This window comes from Monodon monoceros, unplaced genomic scaffold, assembly GCF_005190385.1.
Source record: "Monodon monoceros isolate NGI ecotype Baffin Bay Population unplaced genomic scaffold, NGI_Narwhal_1 Super_Scaffold_20, whole genome shotgun sequence".
NCBI lineage: Eukaryota > Metazoa > Chordata > Mammalia > Artiodactyla > Monodontidae > Monodon > Monodon monoceros.
Window position 1 is genome coordinate 118,481,175 of NW_021703777.1, and position 18,795 is coordinate 118,499,969.

Consider the following 18,795-nt stretch of genomic DNA (forward strand, 5'->3'; position numbering starts at 1 on the left):
GCAGTGAACATTGTGGTTCATGACTCTTTTGGAATTATGGTTTTCTCAGGGTATATGCCCAGTAGTGGGACTGCCGTTCACCCTACTTATAATTTAACAGGTTAGCCTGTTGCTGTTTCATGGGATGCTACAGAATACACAAGATGCTTGGATCAGAGGCAAAGGGCTTTTATTATTCACAGGAAAAGCAGTAGCCAGAGCTTCGGGTTGCTTTGCATCAGTTCCCCAGTTCTCTACGTCCCACGAAAGCAACACAGAGGGCCACTGATGGCAGCCTGCACACGTAGTGTGTTGTGTTACGGAAGAGGAGCACTTGGGGTAGCCACTGCTTTTACAGTAAGCAGAAACAATCCCGTTCTTTGTCCAAGGGCAGTTGTTACCTCATGCCTCAAGGCTGCTCAGTGTAAACACAAGCCTGAGACATGGGCTGGGTAAAGATAGGCCTGGCGTCCTGAGGAAGTCTGCAGTGTCACTCAGAGCCATAGTGGGTAGCCTTCTCCAGAAATTCACTCTTCAACCTGATACATTCTTGGCCAGACTTGAATTTTCATGTGAGTATGCCACTCTGTCGGCTACTCTGATTAATCTGGCAAACAGGTTGCTTAGTCAGTACCAAATCTATTCAGTTGGTCTCACATACCAACTAAATCAAGGCTACTAAAGCAGACCCCAAGCAGCAGGGTGAAGCCAGGCTGCAGTACTGACCTCACTCATGTTCCCAAGGGCCTTGAATGTAGTCAAATGTAAGTTCCAAGGGAGGGCCAGTAGGCCTTCTTATTAGCCAGAATGTAGCCTAAGACCAATTTGTTATCCATTATGAACCACGCAAGGGAGCTTTGACTGTCTTACCTGTCTTTGGTGTCATTGCCAAAAATAACAGGAGGCAATAGATGGGACAAAAGGCAACTCCCATCACTAGTGGAGATCTTTGTGGCCCATTTTCCCCACGTACAAGCACATAACCGCAGTAGGCCCAGGTCACTGTATATCAGGATTTCTTGTTAAACCTGAATTGAATCACCAGTATATAAATTTGATTAAGTCACAAAGGTAGTGTTACCCAGTAGTTTCAGCCTCAATTGCCATGCATGGCAAAGTCCAAGGCCACTCAGGCATTAAGAGAAGCATATGATCAGTCAGATTGAAACAAGGTTGTCCTGGTTCCTGTGTTTGTAAGTGTTCTTAACTGAGAGCTGCCATTGATGGCATCGTGTCCTGCCTCCTGTACCAAATAAGAGGCTTAACAAGGAGTTGAGCCTCCTTTGTGGTGGTGGCTTGTGGTGGTCAAGGAGATAAAGCGTTTGCTTGTTTGACTCCCAGAGGGATGAGTGCTGTGAATCTCTCCAAATGGTATCAAGGAACTTTCCTTGGCAACCAGTGTTCTGAATTTTGTTCAGGTTTATCGGTCACTCCTACTGGTAGAGGTAGATAACACCACAGTCAGGGCCATTGAGACAGGCTTCTAACCTGTCAACCACAGAACGTCTATATATCACCTGTATAGTGAACATCTGAGGCATCAGAGCACAGAGGCACACACACTCAGTCCCACCCTGTGGATGGGTTAGGATGGGTCAGGGCATAGTGGTGGCTGGCCGGAAGCTTGTCTCATTTCTCTGCTTGTAGCAATACCCCGCGTGAGAGAATCTCCTCTGGCACTTAATGAGCATTTAAGTTCAAGCACATAACACCTCGATGCCAGTTATGTATTTTCATGATAATAGTACATTGAATTGGGCCATTGGGACCCACCCACAGGGTCACTTTTTCCTTTACTGCAAGATTTGCTCCAATCCTGTCAGTTACCTTTAGTCACTTTTTCCCCCTATGGAAACATGGACCAAGAAGTTTAACACTTTCACATTAGGGGCTTTAACAGTTGCCAAGAGTTGGTGTTATCTCCCTGACGGGTAGCTCAGGAAGGAGCAGAGGGTGAGGGCGGCAGGCAGGGAGGTTTTGTTTTTGGGGTGGTTTTTTTTGACTCTGCATTTCAGTGTTGGTGCCAGCTTCTCCCCGTGCCCTTCCTAGTACCTGGAGAGCATCCAGGGATCTTTTTCTCTGTCCTCCGCTGACCACTGCATCTCCCCAGTGCCCTACAGTCCTGGGTACCTTGGGCCACCCTGTGCCCAGTAGCCACGTCCCTCAGGGACTGGGCAGCATGGTCCCTTGGGCACCTGTATCTAACAGAGCTATAAAAGTTTGAGTCACTTTCTTCCCCAGAGTTCCCCCGTTACACTTGGCTTTTTCCATACAACAAATGACTTCAGGGTGGAGGGTGCCGGAGGTTTTAAGTGTAGAGGGAGAGAACGGCTCCATGCCAGGAAGCAACACTTTGTGTTTACTTTTGGTTTTGATCAGCTGCCCAACTTGTGCTCAACAAGCTTGTATTTTTGGTCTACTCAGAGTTGTATTTCTTCAGCCACCGGTGGTCCAGTGGTTAAGACTCCATGCTCCCAAGCGCAAGGGGTGCGGGTTTGACCCCTGGTCGAGGAACTAAGATCCCACATAAAAAAGTTGTATTTCTTCCTTGCTGACAGCGTTTCTTTCAGCTCTGGGGACCCCTTGACTTGGTGGCTGCAGCCGGTTTCTTCTCAGGTTGTGCCGTGGGGCACGCTGCCTTGTTGTCATGTTCACATTCTTCCTTCTCCCACCCAGCGTGAGTGGGCAACAACCAAGACACCATTTGGTTGTATGACCTCTCTCTCATACTTAGTCTCCAAACGTTCATTAACAGGTAGACAGTAGGCAGCCCATAATCCCCTCCCCCTTACCCACTACTTGAGTGAAAGCATTCACTATGGAACCCATGGAATCATATCTCTTAACCCCACCCACTGGGTCTCATCTTTTCCAGAGAACCGTGGTTCTCTCAAGTTAAAACTGGCAAGAACTATGCAGGGTCTGGGATTTTGCTCTGTTTACAAGCTAACAAGTTGGCCTATTAAAATTTCATGCAACACTGGCAGAAGACTCGAGACTCCTGGGTCAGAGACAAAGGACTTTATAAAAGTAACCAGAGCTTCATGTTAATTTATGTTGGTCCCCTGCGCTCTCAAGTCCCTCAGGGGTGACATAAGGAGCCCATGATGAATGTCAGCACACATGGTAGTTTGTGTTACAGTAGAGGAACACTGAGCTCAGGCGATTCACAACTTTTTCTTTTTTTTAATTTATTTTTGCTATGTTGTGTCTTCTTTTCTGTGCGAGGGCTTTCTCTAGTTGTGGCAAGCGGGGGCCACTCTTCATCGCGGTGCACGTGCCTTTCACTATCCCGGCCTCTCGTTGCGGTGCACAGGCTCCAGACGCACAGGCTCAGTAGTTGTGGCTCACGGGGCTAGTTGCTCCGCGGCATGTGGGATCCTGCCAGACCAGGGCTCGAACCCGTGTCCCCTGCATTGGCAGGCAGATTCTCAACCACTGCGCCACCAGGGAAGCCCCCCGATTCACAACTTTTATAGTAAGCACAAGTAAGCCTATTCTTAGTCTGGAGAAAGATATTACATCATCATTCAAGGTTGCTCACTGCAAACACAGACTTGAGAAATGGCCTGGAAAAAGAGAACTCAATACCCAGCAAGGACATGCAGGGATGCTTCGAGCCCATGGCAGACTGCCTGTCCCAACAAAGTCTCTTTTGCTACTTAGCCATAAATTGAACATTATAAGGCCTGAATTTATGTGTGTAGTTTTTGGAAATGAATATTAGAAGAGCTCTGAGAAAATAATCGTATTAATTAAGTTACTGATTACCTATCATATTCCAGGCACCACTCTAAATTCTTTATGTATTGCATTAGTTTGCTAGGGTCACCTCAACAAAGTACCACATACTAGGTGGCTTAAACAACAGAAATTTATTTTTTCACAATTCTGGAGGCTAGAAGTCTGAGATCAAGGTGTGGGCAGGGCTGGTTTCTTCTGTGGCCTCTCTCCTTGACTTGTAGATGGCTGTCTTTTCCCCGTGTCTTCATAACATCTTCCCTCTGTACCTATCTTTGTCCAAATTTCCTCATCTTGTAAGGACACCAGTCATATTGGGTTAAGGCCTACCCTAGTGACCACATTTTAACTTAAGTACCTCTTTCAGGACCCTATCTCCAAATACAGTCACATTTTGAGGTACTGGGGTTTAGGACCTCAGGGTATGAATTGGCGGAGGAACACAATTCAGCCCATAACTCATATGTAGTCTCAATCTTTGCAACATCTATTTTCTGCATTTTATGGTTGAGGAAATTAGCTTAATGAGGTTAAGAAACTTGCCCAAGTAATAGGCAGTAGAGCTGGAATTTGAACTAAGGTTTTATCTGGCTCCAAAGTCTATATTTCTGGGCTTCCCTGGTGGCGCAGTGGTTGAGAGTCCATCTGCCGATGCAGGGGACACGGGTTCGTGCCTCGGTCCAGGAAGATCCCACATGCCGCGGAGCGGCTGGGCCCGTGAGCCATGGCCACTGAGCCTGCGCATCCAGAGCCTGTGCTCCGCAACGGGAGAGGCCACAGCGGTGAGAGGCCCGCGTACCGCTAAAAAAAAAAAAAAGTATATATTTCTAAGCATTAATTGTGATATGAAGCTTTTTTTTTTTCTGTAAGGTAACAACAAAAGAAAAGAGAATGCCTGGTTTATTTACAGAGCTACTTTAAATGTATCAGAGAATGTAATTTGATTATGTTCATGCTTGGGTAAAAGAATATCATTTTTGGTTTGGTGCTTGTCTTATAATGTGAGAACTTTGCACAGATAATCATTCCAATTATACATACCGTCTTTGTTCACAGTTAGAATAATAACAATGTTGAGTACTGAACTGTTTTTAAAAATAAAGGATATTATTTTACTTGAGTAGATAGCGATACTTTTATTCTCCCTCTGTATACTATTAACACGTAGTTTTTGTTAAAATAGTACGAAGATTATGAGTGCCACTAATATTCACATTGATGTTCAGCTCATTTAATATAGATTTTTTTAATGAAGTTCGTATTTGCATGTATTCATACTATTAAGTACTGAGTAGATCTTGTAATAAATACTTTCCTTTGAAACTAGAAGTCTCACTCTAATATAGATTTTGTAAGTTTGTTTTGTTCCCAGATTTAAAAAAAGCTTTGTACTCTCATGTGGTTTATCAGCTGTTTTTCTAATTCTCATAAGAAATACCTTTAAATTTTAATTACTCAAGGGATTTTTCTGTCCTTGCAAACTGAGGACAATCCCTTGAAAAAACTTGATTCATCTAAGTAAGTGGGGTTTTCAAGAAACCCTATCTATAAGCAGGTATAGACATTTCTTAAAAGACCAGTGCAGTGTTGATATCTTTGTGAGACCAACCTGCCTCTTGAATATTACAGACTACAAAGAGGTTTGCAGTTAACTTACCTCTACATTATAGCCCATTTTCCCAAAGGTAAATAACGCCTCCTGGACCAGGGGTTAATTAGTTCTTCAAAAAACAATCTTTAAAAAAATTCCAGCAATGGAATTGTAGGAAACGTATTCCAGATTATAGGCAAGTGTGCCTGCCCACCCAGAGGCTGGAGAGATGCAAGATCAGCAGAAAGGAATTGGGAAGCAGCAAGAGTGAAGGGGTTACTGACAGGTCACTGTGAGCTACAGTCCCCAAAATTGCTAACAAGTACTTCCAAAAGGAAAGGAAATATGAATGGAAAAAAAAGTGTAAGCAGGTTTGAGAACTAACCCACGGGCATCACATTCTGGGTGAGTGCAAAACAACAACAAACAAAATAACCCCAACTCTATGTGTCTATGTTGTTGCCTGAAATTAACAGACTACCAGATATTTCTCCTGCAAAGATGGGTTTATTCAGGATCAGCAGAGAATTGCAATTCAGGGTCTGCAACCATGGAGAGCCACATGCAAGTCCCCACGTGGCAAGGGCAGGAGAACACTTTCATAGGGAGGAAAAGGAAGTTGGAAGGGTTTCAGCAAAACAGAGTCCATGGCTTTTCATTGGCTGTGTCCTTGCCAGCAAAGAAGATGAGTTTGTCTTCTTCCTGTTGGGCTCTGCTATTGTCCCAGGGCATGAGAGCTCCCGTTCTGGTCTCCGAGCTCTATTTAATTGAGGTTTCTGTATTACTATTATTATTTCTTTACATAGCAGATGTAGGAGAACTGACTAGTGCTGTGGTGATCTAAGCTCTGAAGAATATCAGAAATATTCAGCTCATGCTGTAACTAAGCAAAGGGCTCGTGTGCCCTCAGTACAGAAAGCCAGACTCTGGCAGCCAGAATTTTCAGCGAAGTAAGGATGTGTTGCAGGGCACCAAGCAAGGCAGTGGGAGGCAAGCCCCAGATCCACTCCAACTTAGTCTTTGAGTTAGGAGTTTTAAGAGGGGAAGAACACAGAGGTTGGGATTAATTATCATCTTGTGACATTTCTGTGACATTTCTTAATTATAGTTTTGGGAGTCAGGATGTCTCTGGTTTACAATTTTCTGGCGAAGTGGTCCATGGCTTGGGGGGTCTGTTAACTCGTCTTACCCTGTAGAAACAACCTGAGTTTGTACGTTAATGATGGCACCTGGAATAGCGATTTTGGTATATTAATGATGCTAACAACAGCAGCAGTCTTAGTCATCTGAGTCTGGTTGATTAGTTCAGTTAGCACAGGATTGAGATCAGAGGGGACAAGGATGGGAATAAAGTTTTGGATAGAGAGATTAATCATAAACTCAGTAAGGGAACTCGGTTTTAGGGGAACTCGGTTTCAATACTTCCTTCCAGGAGAACTGAGTCACACTCTGAGGGAAAAAAAATGTTGGAAGCAAGTAAAATAAAGCAGGGCAGGAACACTTGGAATAAGGGAGAGAGAAGAGCTACATTGGGAATGGTGAAACAATGTCATTTTGTATTAGGATGGGTGGCCAGGAAACTTGGAGGAATAAGAGCTCTGAAGATAAATGTAACCTTGAAGGCAAGGTCCATAGACCTCTTGGAAACACAGAGCTGGAGGTAGAAAATCTTTCCAACCAGACTTAGCTTTGACACTCAGAGAAGGACTACAGAGAAAGGCTATATTTTCAGTCCTTCACTTATAACAGAAGAGAGACGATGAGCCATGAAACTGAGTAACTGGCCCCAGCCCATCCCCATCTCCTCCACAAGAATCTCCTCCTGAGATGGGATTCACAAAAATCCACGTCATTTGAACATGGGGGAAAAAAGAAATGCCATTTAACCTCAAATGACCTCAGTACAAGGCAAAAGATTAAAATGGATTAAATAACATTTGAACAATGAGAGCTCACCAGAAAAAAAAAATGTAGCTACAAAGCAGATGAAAAGTAATATTTCTGAGTTCAAAGAAATCATTTAGTTTGAAGTTTTTGAAAAAACAGTACTAAGTAGGAATGACGATCTCAGAAATTAGATGGCTAACAACAGGTTATGAAATGACAACTGACACAACTCAGAAAGGAATTGGACTAAATTACAGTTGACTCTGGAGCTACATGGGTGTTAGGGGCACTGATCCCCAACCGTCACAGTCAGAAATCCGAGTATAAGTCTGCAATCAGCCCTCTGTATCCAAGGTTCCACATCTGAGGATTCAGCCAACCTCAGGTCATGTACTAGTGTAGGATATATTTATCGAAAAAAAAAATTTGTGTGTAAGTGGACTTGCACAGTTCAAACCCATGTTGTTCAAGGGCCAACTGTACAAGTAATACAGGAGCCAATAGACTCCACAGAAAGCACAGTACAGGATATAAATTTCATTCCCAGGAACCCAGTAGAGCAATCTCCTCTTTCACAAATTCTTCTAAATTTCCATATCAGAGATCTGCATTGTACCATTTTTCTTTTAAGATGATGATTTAAATGGCCAAACTTTACAAAGGATGACTTTTCTATGTAAAGCAGGGACCAATCTAACATTAGAGCCACCCTCTGGAAACTTTCAAAGCCTTTAATCACTCATTTAAGTTTAGGGGCAGTTCTTAGCTCCCTAGTTCATACCATTGGTCTACTCTGAAAGTCTCTATTTAGTGAGGGGAGAGCAATGGTGGATCACAGGAGTCCAGGGCCTCTCAGGGTGGCCGTGCCTTGCAGTCACCCAACAGCAGGTTTCCATGATCATAGGTTCACAGACCCACAAACTGTCAGGCTAACAGGAGGTATTCATCATCAGTGTAATCAACTTACTAACCAAACTCACAGACAATTGTGGAAACTGAGATGCTAATTTCATATTTATATTTATAACGTTACTACTAGAAAAAACAGAATACTCATATGAACTGAGCCAAGAATTTTTTTCTCCTGTGTGTGAAAGTCTCTGGGAAGCTAGGAAGATCGCTTGTTGAGGCTAGAATCCAAGCCAAGAGTCTCCTCTGATACAGCACTAACCAGATACCCTCTCTTCAGGAACAATGGTGGGAACCCACCACTAACCAGGAAGGTGAGCTCTTTGCTCACTTCTGTTGTCAAACCCTTTATTCAAATGTTAAGATAAAATAATTAGACACTGCATTTTTTTACTCAATTATATTTTGGACTTGCCCTCTGGAAGCATCACTCTGTGGCCCCTTTAGGGTTTTCTTGGTTTTTTTCTTTTAATTATTTTTTATTGAAGTATAGGTGATTTAAAACGTGTTAGTTTCAGATGTATGGAAAAGTGATTCAGAGTCTTTTATAGGTTATTACAAAATATTGAGTATAGTTCCCTGTGCTATATAGTAGGTCCTTGTTCATCTATTTTATATATAGTAGTGTGTATATGTTACAAATTCATAATTTATCCCCCCCTTCCCCCTTTGGTAACCACAAGTTTGTTTTCTATGTCTGTGAGTCTGTTTCTGTTTTGTAAATAAGTTCATTTGTATCATTTGTTTAGATTCCACATATAAGTGATATCACATGATATTTGTCTTTACTGTCTGACTTACTTCACTTAGTATGATAATCTCTACATCCATCCATGTTGCTGCAAATGGCATTATTTCATTCTTTTTTATGGCTGAGTAGTATTCCATTGTGTGTGTGTGTGTGTGTGTGTGTGTGTGTGTGTATAACATCTTCTTTATCCATTCTTCTGTTGATGGACATTAGGTTGCTTCCATGTCTTGTCTATTGTAAATAGTGCTGCAGTGAACATTGGGGTGCATGTATCTTTTCAAATTATGCTTTTCTCCAGATATATGACAAGGAGTGGGATTGCAGGATCATATGGTAGCTCTATTTTTAATTTTTTAAGGAGCCACCATACTGTTCTCCCTAGTGGCTGTATCAATTTACATTCCCACCAACAGTGCAAGAGGGTTCCCTTTTCTCCACACCCTCTCCAGCGTTTATTATTTGTATACTTTTTGGTGATGGCCATTCTGACTGATGTGAGGTGATACCTCATTGTAGTTTTGATTTGCATTGCTCTAATAATTAGTGATGTTGAGCATTTTTTTCATGTGCCTTTTGGCCTTCTGTATGTCTTCTTTGGAGAAATGTCTGTTTAGATCTTTTTTGATTGGGTTGTTTTATTGTTTGTTTGTTTGTTGATATTGAGCTGTATGAACTGTTTGCATACTTTGGAGATTAATCCCTTGTCAGTTGCATCGTTTCTAAATATTTTCTCCCATTCTGTAGGCTGTCTTTTCATCTTGTTCATGGTTCCCTTTGTCGTGCAAAAGCTTTTAAGTTTAATTAGATTCCATTTGTTTATGATTTCATGCTGGTGAAATCAGCATGAAACCATTTCATAAATGGTTACTGTCTTTGATATCATATTTGTGTGTGGATGATTTCCTACCTTTACTGTATGTTTGCCTTGACCAGTGAGCTTTCTCATTTCATAATTTTCTATTTCTAGTTTTGTCCTTTTCTGCCTAGAGAAGTTCTTTTAGCATTTGCCGTAAAGCTGCTTTGGTGTGCAGAATTCTTTTGGCTTTTGCTTGCCTGTAAAGCTTTTGATTTCTCTGTCAAATCTGAATGAGAACCTTGCTGGGTAGAGTATTATTGATTGTAGGTTTTTTCCTTTCATCACTTTAAATATATCATGCCACTGCCTTCTGGCCTGCAGAGTTTCTGCTGAAAAATCAACTGATAACCTTATGGGGATTTCCTTGTATACTATTTGTTGCTTTTACCTTGTCGCTTTTAATATTTTATCTTTGTCTTTAATTTTTGTTGATTTGATTACTATGTGTCTCAGTGTATTCCTCCTTGGATTAATCCTGCCTGGGACTCTCTGTGCTTCCAGCATTTGGGTAACTGTTTCCTTTCCCTTGTTAGGGAGGTTTTCAGCTATTATCTCTTCAAATATATTCTCAGGCCTTGGCTCTCTCTCTTCTTCTGGGACCCCTATAATGCAAATGTTGGTGCACTTAATGTTGTCCCAGAGGTCTCTTAGACTGTCTTCATTTCTTTTCATTCTTTTTTCTTTATTCTGTTCCTTGGCAGTGATTGTCACCACTCTGTCTTCCATCTCACTTATCCGTTCTTCAGCCTCATTTATTCTGCTATTGATTCCTTCTGGTGTATTTTTCATTTCAGTTATTGTATTCTTCAACTCTGTTTGGTTGTTCTTTATATTTTCTAATTCTTTGTTAAAAATTTCATGTAACATCTTGCACTCTGCATCCATTCTTTTTCCGAGACCTTGGATCAACTCTATGATTATTACTCTGAAGTCTTTCTCTGGTAGATTGCCTATCTCCACTTCCCTTAGTTGTTCTTCTGGGGTTTTATCTCATTCCTTTGTCTAGAACATATTCCTATGCCATCTCACTTTGAGTCTGGGTTTCCAGACTCAGTTCCACAGGCTGCTGGATTATAGTTTTCTTGTTCTGGTATCAGCCCCCTGGTGGGTGATGCTGGTCTAGAGGCTTGTACAGGCTTCCTAGTGGGAGGGTCTGGTGCCTGCCCCCTGGTGGGTGGAGCTGGGTCTTGTCCCTCTCGTGGACAGGGCCATGTCAAGCGGTGTGTCTAGAGGCGGCTGTGGGCTCAGGAGGTCTTGAGGCAGCCTGTCTGCTGATGGGTGGGGCTGTGTTCCCACCCTGTTGGTTGTTTGGCCTGAGGCGTCCCAGGACTGGAGCCTGCAGGCTATTGGGTGGAGCCAGGTCTTGGTGCCGATGACCGAAGCAAGATGTCTGCCTCCTCAAGAGTTCACGTAGATGAACACTCCCGGGAATCTCCACTACCAGTGTTCATGTCCCCAGGGAGAGCCATGGCCACACCCTGCCTCCACAGGACACCCTCCAAGACTAGCAGGTAGGTCTGGCCTAGGCTTCTATGAAGTCACTGCCTTTGCTCTAGGTCCCAGTACATAGAAGACATTGTGTGCATCCTCCAAAAATGGAGTTTCTGCTTCCCCAAGTCCTGTGGAGCTCCTGCAGTCAAGCCCTGCTGGCCTTCAAAGCCAAATGCTTTGGGGACTCCTCCCCCTGATGCCAGACCCCCAGGCTGGGAAGCCTGACACGGGGCTCAGAACTCTCACTCCTGTGGGAGAACTTCTGCAGTATAATTATTCTCCAGTCTGTAGATTGCCCTGCCCACCCAGGGGTTATGGGCTTTGTTTATATTAAGAGTGAGCCCCTCCTACTGTCTTGTTATGGTTTCTTCTTTATATCCTTGGAGGTAGAATATCTTTTTTGGCAGATTCCAGTCTTTTTTATTTCTGGTTGTTCAGCAGTTAGTTGTATTTTTGGTGTGCTCATGGGAGGAGGTGAGCCCGGGTTCCTTCTACTCTGCCATCTTTTCCATCTCTGACTCTACGGCCCCTTTAAATGACAACTTATTGCTTTGATTTGAGGAACATCTTCCCTAGAGTGACATCTTCTAATAACCACAGTCACCCACTTCAAGGTACTTGTTTAAACCCTAGAGTATCACCTCATCTCCAGGTTCTGGGAGCAACAGAATACAGTCTCCCATAGACCAACTAAAGGTTCTCCCTTCCATGATAAAAGAATGATGACAGGAAGGTATCTGTCAGCTTCTAAGTTGTGCTTCCCATGAGATCAAATATGCATTGGACTGAAAACTAGGAGACCTTTGTTCAAATTCTGACTTTCTCCCATGTGTGACCTTGGGCAAGTCATTTAACCTATTTTAATCTGTTTCCTTATCTGTAAAATGTATTCTTAAAGTGGCTTTGAGGCTTAAGTTAAATATGCATTACGATAACCTAACTCAATAAATATTAACTCTGTGTGTATACCCAGGAAAGTAAGTCAGGCATTTGGAATGTTGTTATAAAACAATTTTATGAGATTTTTGTTCCTTTCCTAGGTTTACAATTTAGTGATTCTTCTCTGTGCCCCTCCCTTCCTTGCCCTCTTTCTGGTAATTAGAAATAATGCCCCATGAACGAAAAGGGTCACTGTGCCTACTTTGGAGATAAGAGCAATAGGAAAGGAGTATACTAGGTAAGCTGCATTCTACTTCTCGAGGTGGCTGGAGGAGATAAGAACCCGGGCAGTTGAAGAACATAATAAATAATAATAATAGTAGGTTTGGTGTAGTGCTTTACCCTGTTAAAGAGTTACTAGACTCCTGTGGGCCACTGGTATCCTGGGTAGCAGGGCTACTCTCTTCCACATGGGTTTGCTGGCCTAAAGCAACAAAGCCAGGCCCAACCCAAGGAGACTCAAGAGTTAGCAACAGGTGATTGTGCACCACACCGCTCTTCAGTCAGCCTCCCTTCAAGTATGTATGTGTCATCTGTTACAAACCATGCTGTCCAGTTCTCACTGTGGTTGCTGCCTTCTTTACTTTAGCATTCTGTTTACATAAAGCAGTAGTTCTCAGCCTTGGCTTCTTATAAGAATTGACTGGGGAGCTTTTAAGAACTACTAATAGCCTGACCACATCCACAGTGATATTTAACTAATCTGAGGTCAGGGTGCCAGGCATTGGTATTTTTTGTTTGTTTGTTTTGTTTTTTAGAAGGTGAGATTTATTTGAACTAGACAGGTAATTTGAGGTAAAATACAAATATGCATATAGACATAATCTGAACTAATTTTTAAAAGAAATACATTGTGGTGATCATTTTGTAATGTATAAAAATATCAAATCACTATGTTATACACCTGAAAACAACATAATATTGTAAGTCAATAATACTTTAATTAAAAAAAAATGTACATGAATCCCTGCTATGCCAGCTACTAGAATGCCAATCTAGTAACACCCTGTTTCTTGGGGTTCAAAGGGAAAAGTAGAAACTCAGACTTTCCTAGCATCTTTCTTGACTATATTCCTCCTCCCCAGTCCAGGTTAGGCACCCCTCCTATGTTTTCTCAGCAACCTGTTCATAGAAATACCATGTACCACACCCTATTACAGTAACCTATGTATTTATCTCTCCCCCAGTAGGCTGACTATAGGCTCCTTGAGGGTGGGCACCTTGTTGGATCATTTTATGTCTCCAGGTTCAGGGGAATCAGGCACTGGTGTTTTTAAGGGCTCCCCATGTGATTGGAATGTACAGTCAGGATTGAGAACACTGACATAAAGGGACGATTTCCCCCTTGTTCAGTGGTTTTCAATCTCTGGCTGCACTTTAGAATCACCTGGGGAGCTTTTAGACAAATTAAATCAGAAGCTCTAGAGTTGGGGCCTAGATATCTGGATTTTTAAGGCTTCCCATATGATTATTATGTGCAGTCAGGATTGATCAGCACTACTATAACTCAAATAGAATATGAAGAGATTAGACAGAATATGAAGAGGTATTTTTAATACAAAGTAATTGCTAATCTTCCCTGAGAAAACTGTGAACCCACACATTCCGGGGGAATACACGGTTGCAACTTTGCAAAAAGATATCTGGATTTTTAAGGCTTCCCATATGATTATTATGTGCAGTCAGGATTGATCAGCACTACTATAACTCATATAGAATATGAAGAGATTAGACAGAATATGAAGAGGTATTTTTAATACAAAGTAATTGCTAATCTTCCCTGAGAAAACTGTGAACCCACACATTCCAGGGGAATACACGGTTGCAACTTTGCAAAAATATGAAAGTCATGCACTTAGGTCCAGGCTGGGGAGGATAATGTAGGAAAAAGGCACAGTGACAAAGAAGGATAGGGAAAGATGACAGATCTTCATGCATTATTTTATATGAAACAGCTGGAATTCTAAAATATCAGATATAATCAACTTTAACTTAGCAATCATCTAAAGGAGGATTGCTCCTGGCAAAGTGTCAATCATAGATCACAGCTACCAATAGAGAGCACTTCTTCATGCCAAGTGTGATGGCGGACACTTCACAGGCACTGGCTTACTTAATCTTCACAGCAGTTCTGTGAGACAGGCTCTACTATTATCTTCATTTCACAGATAAAGTGAGGCACAGAGGCCGTGTCTTGCCTTAAGTACACAGCTATTTAGAAGTACAGTCTGGCAGTGGAACTAGAGAGACCCTAATGGCAGCCAGTGGTCTCTGAAGAGGGGCAGATGCAGAGATGAGAAGGTCCGTTGGGGTGCAAGAGGAATATAGTAGAATTTCTACTTCCTTTTGCTTTTGTTTTCTGTAATTTTAATTTTTTTATGTTATGTAATTTACATATCATATTAGTTTAGTAGGATATATATATATTATTTATAAATAAGCAAATGTGCACATATTGGGTCAAATGATGAGAAAATTTTGAAGACCATTTCTCTAGGAGCTAATGGGTATACAAATAGCATGTGGCAGAATATGAGTCTGTTTTGAAAGAGTAGAAAGTAACCTAGGAGCAAATTTCCGCTGAAGGGAAAATCAGATGAATTTTGGTTAGCTCTGTCTTCTTCTATAGGTAAAAACATTGAGACTTAAAAAAATATATATTTTAGTGACATACTCTCAAATACTTTGAAATACTTTTCAATGAGCCATTCTAAAAAATCTAGTTTCTTTGTTACTTTTAAATGAGTTTTCATCTGTGACCACTTAGCAATGTGTTTTTGTGGAGTTTTTTAGACAGCATAGGTCTTTATTTAGACTAGAGAACTTATTATCTCTTTTAGGTTGACCCCTGGGGGAACAAAATCCACCTTGTGCAAAGCAGCAGGCATGCGAATTTGCCTGTGCTGCTTGTGACCTCAGGTCCAAGCGCCTCGATCATGTCGTACAGGCTCTCCTACTTTGCATCTGACTTTATCCTTCGCCAATTTGTTTGCGTGTTCTGGCACCTCCATTCTTCCTGAATACTTTTATTTCTCTCCTCATAGCCAGGCCCCATTCTTTTTATCTTTAACTATGGATTGTCTTTTCCTCTTCCCCTATTCACACTTCCATCCTGGGATTTATTTTAACACATTAATTATTCTTTCCATTATTCTTCAAGAACAGTTTTAGAGGAAACTCTTGATCTCTTTTCCCCCCACACACGACGGTAACCATTATTAATATTTGGGGTTTGTTTTTCCCAGGCCCCTTCTGTATGTGTGGATGTAGATGTGTGTTTTTATAACCTCTAAGTGGGATCATATGGAACACACTGCCATATAATTTACTTCTGTCAAGTAATATGTTAAGAAATAGCCCTAATATCATTAGAGGTCAGTAAAATAGTTTCAGTGGCATCATATTATTACAGCACAATAGCCTACTGTAATTTATTTACCCCATATCCAATCAGATACTTAGTTCAGTTACAGCTTGGCTGCTCTAATAAACAAGGGTATAAACATGCATTTATAGATGAATCTTTCCTCTTAATGATTATATCATGTGAATAATTCTTAGAGATGGATATTGGATCAACAGGTAGGTAGACATTTTAGCTTTTCTAATATATTTTTGCCAAATTGTTCTTCCAAAAGGCTCTGTAAATGGAAGAGTCATTTCCACAGCCATTGTCAACACTGGATATTATTACCAAAATTTTGTTTCACTAATTTGAGCGAAAATGCAGTCTCATTTTGATTAACCTTTCTATGATTATTAGTGTGAAAGAAAGAACAGTGATTTTTCTTTATTTTCTTTATTTTTTATTTTTTATTTTTTTTGTGGTACGAGCCGCGCAGGCTCAGCGGCCATGGCTCACAGGCCTAGCCGCATGTGGGATCTTCCCAGACTGGGGCACAAACCCGTGTCCCCTGCATCGACAGGCGGACTCTCAACCACTGCGCCACCAGGGAAGCCCTTTTATTTTTTTAATGTTTGTAAAATGTCTATGTTTTCTTTTGATTTTCTTCCTTTGGTGTTAGGTTTAGAAAGGTCTTTCCAACCCCAAGTTTTCATTATAATCACCGATATAGACTTCTAGTAATTTTAAGGTCTTATTCATCTTTTACGTTTAAATATTTAACCCATCTGGAATTTATTTTAGTAGATGATATGGCTCTAAAAGAAATTTTTCTAAATGGTTATCTAGTTGTCCCAATATCATTATAGGGTTTTCATTGTCCATTCAGATATTTCTTAGCAGTGAGGTGGAGATACCAATAGAAAGAGAAATACCATGATCTCAGTTGCTATGAAACATTTTCATTCCGGGCTAATTATGGATTCATGCTGTTCAGTGTTCCATCATTCTTTTCTGCTACCATATACTACTGAAAAAAGAATGTAGTAAAAACTTGTCACAACAACAGTGATGAGAATGAAGGCAGAATCCCCTTTATAAAAGTCTTCCTGTGCTATATTGAGAGCTACTGTCTCAAAGAAGTATTCTAAAACACTTTTGCTTCATAAGGGGCGTCAGAGCTTTACTCTGAAAACCCTAAAACATTTCTTCTTTCTTTTGACCTGTAGGTGGCAAACTTTCATTCTTATGCTCTTAAATTTTTGACCTGCTTGTTTAAAGTCCACAGAAAGATGAGATTATTTTAGTGTGGGTTAGCATAAATACAATGGTAAAGGAGATTTAAAGTAAAAGGACCAGTAAAAGTAACAGGCAGTTCCTTTCTAATTATTATATGTTTTGAGATGGTCAGCACAGACCTGGGTCAGAGTCCCAGCTCTGCTGTTAACTAGCTGGGACTAGGGAAGGTGATTCAAGTTCTGTTAGCCTCTATCTCACCTTTAAATCACAGGGTTGAATGAGGTCATCCCTATTATACTTTCCAGCTCTAAATTTTATGATCCTTGTAACACATTTAAATCCCTGACAGATTTTTAGTGACAGTGAAACTCGTTTGAAAGGGAGCAAAAATGTCCAAAATTCCTTCTTTAAATATTATAATGAGGGCTTCCCTGGTGGCGCAGTGGTTAGGAATCCACCTGCCAATGCAGGGGACACAGGTTCGAGCCCTGGTCCAGGAAGATCCCATATGCTGTGGAGCAACTAGGCCCGTGCGCCACAACTACTGAGCCTGTGCTCTAGAGCCTGCGAGCCACAACTACTGAGCCCGCATGCCACAACTACTGAAGCCTGTGCACCTAGAGCCCATGCTCCACAACAAGAGAAGCCACGACAATGAGAAGCCCGCACACCGCAGTAAAGAGTGGCCCCAGCTCGCCACAACTGGAGAAAGCCTGAGCGCAGCAACGAAGCCCCAATGCAGCCAAAAATGAATAAACAAAATAAATAATTTTTTTAAAAATGATTATAATGATAAGGACAGACTTTAAAATTGATTACAAAAATCTTTAGTACATGATGTGTATAACATTGGAGCTTCAAAAATTGGCCAACTATAGTTTCAAACCATTATAATAACTTATTGCAAACAGGGAGTAATACAATAGAGTGAGATAACTTTTTTCAATGATATGAAAAGGATTAACTTAGATCTGTTATCACTGCAGCCAAATTAGTAGTAATGGGTTCACAAGTAGAATATAAAATATAAACTGCAAGAAACCAGAATATAAGATATAAAACCCAAAGAAGCCAAAATAGTATATGTGTCGCTTTTGTGGATGGGAGATAAGTTAGTGGATTTTAAAAAGCAGAAGAAGGTATTAACACAGCATACATTTTTCTGCACTACAAGAATAAAAACATTTTCAAATGCCAGGAAGAACTAAGTGTGACACACCATTAAAAGCTTACTATTTTAAATGTATGAATATGTATAATCTGGGCAGCAGTTGGGGTCTCCCTAACTTAAATCTAGTCACTATGATATCAAAAGGCCTTCTGAGAATTTTATTGTGCTCCCCAGACACACCACACGCACATACACATACAGTCCTTTTGCTTCTGTTTTTCCTCTCTTAACACCCTTTACTTCTCTAATCTTAGTGTCTACAGCTAATCTACCCATTCATGTTAAGCACTTTATGGGCTTTTAAAAGTACTTTATTAAAGATCTGAGTAAGTTACAGAGAGGGCAGGATTCAGAATGTGGAGTGCTGACCTTTCACTATTTCCTCATTACTCCCTCCTTTCTTGCTTTTCCTCTCTCACTCTCCCCTCTTCCTTAATCAATTAAATCATCCCTAGTTTCAGGAAGAGTTCTTCTTACATTCACCCTTGACTATAAATGCCCATTGTCCCAAAAGGACAGTTCTCCCTAAGAGGCATATTGGTAAATAAAATTTTTACCATCTAATTTCATCTATAGGGTTGGCATTTAAATTCCACTTTAAAAAGGAGAAACAATTTACACAAGGAGACATGGAAAATGCACAGCTTGCTCCTATAATGCAGTGTTTGCTTTAATGCAGCATTGCATACTAGAGTAGAAAATATATAGAAGGTAAAACTCAGAGTTGGTGAGCATGTGGGAAAGCATGCATTTATATACATTGCTGGAGAAAATGTAAATTGGTTCAACTTTATTTATTATTTTTTAAATTTAATTTATTTTATTATTTTTTAATTTATTTAATTTATTTATTTTTGGCTGCGTTGGGTCTTTGTTGCTGCACGTGGGCTTTCTCTAG

The 18,795-nt window shown here is 41.0% G+C and overlaps 1 protein-coding gene across 1 annotated transcript in view; it reads left to right on the forward strand.

The window, feature by feature from the left end:
- BBS12 (Bardet-Biedl syndrome 12) overlaps positions 1–18,795 on the forward strand; it is a 72,791-nt gene that overhangs the window by 34,855 nt on the left and 19,141 nt on the right. The window lies entirely within an intron of this gene.